This window comes from Echinops telfairi, unplaced genomic scaffold, assembly GCF_000313985.2.
Source record: "Echinops telfairi isolate 266 unplaced genomic scaffold, ASM31398v2 ScPeMD7_5;HRSCAF=22, whole genome shotgun sequence".
Lineage (NCBI taxonomy): Eukaryota > Metazoa > Chordata > Mammalia > Afrosoricida > Tenrecidae > Echinops > Echinops telfairi.
In genome coordinates this window covers 23264264-23266200 of record NW_022103901.1, presented here as the reverse complement: position 1 = coordinate 23266200, position 1937 = coordinate 23264264, and the positions used below count along the sequence as shown (strand labels likewise).

The 1937-nt window shown below is 36.1% G+C and overlaps 1 pseudogene; it reads right to left on the bottom strand.

The window, feature by feature from the left end:
* Nucleotides 1-806: 806 nt before the first annotated feature.
* LOC101659431 lies at nucleotides 807-1695 on the bottom strand (annotated as a pseudogene).
* Nucleotides 1696-1937: the final 242 nt, after the last annotated feature.

Below are 1937 nucleotides of genomic sequence, written 5' to 3'. Positions count from 1 at the left end.
AAAGTATTCTTGCATTGAGGGAGTATCCGATGTCCATCTGCTACCTTAATACTAAGCCTATAAATATATGCACATAGATCTATTTCCCCATCCTCATAAATAATATATTTACATATGCACATGCCTTATTTAGACCTCTATAAATGCCCTTTGCCTCCTAGCTCTTTCCTCTATGTGTCAAGTTTTTATACTTGACTTTAGCAAGTTTTAAACCACCAGTGTACTCCTACCAAACACAGAAGTTTCACCAATTCACTTTTCAACCCATTCAAATCTCTTAAACCCCTTATTTAATTTCTTCTTCTCTTCATTTCTAGAAGCTGTTTTTTATTTTATCTTCCTATTGTCTGTGGTTCATTAGTGATTGTGAAAAAAAAGAACATTTTATCTCTAATACTTTTTTCTGTATTTACAGTCATTTTAGATTATTTTTATATATAAGTTATTCTTGAGGTGCTTATCTATACTTATGGGGTTTTTTTAAGTCAGGAGTTTTATTTTAAAAGATCACCTTAATTTTCTTTTGTAATAAATTCAGCAGACATTCACCCACTTAGATTTATTTATCCTTTAACAGTTGAAGCATTAAACAATGGCAGTCTTTTACTCTCAGCCCTAAATAATGTCATACTCATTATATTTTAAATGGTTTTGCTTTCTCATGGAAAAAAAAGAGGCCAGGCATAAACCTTTGATACTTTCCGCTTGCTAGTCCTGCAACACGATTTTAATATGAAACTGTTACTGATGCTTGGACTATTTCTATGACGGGGTAAGAGTGACCATCATGTGGCTAGTCTTGACAGTCAAGAGCTATGATCTTTCATCTATTGTTCAATCCATTTTAATATCTGGTTTATATTATTCTCTAGATCTTCCCTTTTGTTGCTAGATAGCTGATGTACTGTTTCTTCCTTGTAGGATGCCATGGCTTCTTCATACGGAACTTGAAAAACCTCATACTGAATATTGTCTTGCAATTTCTTCTTATTATAACCCCTTGTTTCAAGCCTTTTGTACAATACACTGTTATCTGTTCTCAGCACAAAAACTATGTGAAACCAGCAATCAGGGAAGAAGTTACAACCATGGTAATCAATAGTAACTCCACCTTCTTTCATTTGGTTTCTAACTCATCAACTCCTCTATCTTCATCTAAAATGGTACAGCCATACTCTTCATCATAGCCATCTTACAACTGCCCTTCTGTAGCTAAACCACCCACATGAATGTATTTCCATCCTGATAGTGATGCAAGTTCTTCCCTGGTGTGACTTTCCAACCCCTGGTGTACCGGTGAGCAAGATGCTTGCTGCAGCATGGGCTGCACAGTGATGGCTCCTAGCGTCCCCAACTTATGTCTATTTTGTCTGCTGATTTTGCTCAAGGTATTTTATCTCCTTCTGCATTTTAGCATTTTGTTTGTTGGCTCATTCTCAACTTTTGTTTTCCTGTAGGACTCCTATGAAGTTGGGTTGTGGATGAGTTTCTCCAGAGCGGTTTTATATTTAATTCTATCTGGTATCATATCATTGGACCCAAAACAATGCAGGTATAGGGTTCCAGTTTCTCAAAGAAATCTGCTTTTATATTTTTCTGTCTGGAGCCTTATACAGGGACAAGCTTTCTTCTCATACCTTGTCTCCCTTTCTTGGATAACTTAACTCTCTGTGAGTCCAGGCTCTTCAGAGACATATTGGTTTCATTTTCTCACCTGTTACATGATGTAAAACTCATAATTATGAGGCCTATAAATGATCAGATCTTACTTTCAGTATGTATATAAAATAAGAAAAAATTATAGTCGGTATTTTATGGAAGGGGCATCTGTTTAACTGAGCCTGCCGTGTTCCAAGAAGCAGACTCTCTCTTGATGACTGCTCATTAGTCAACCAGTTCTTAGAAAATGATCGCCCACTACCTTACTCTCCTAGTGA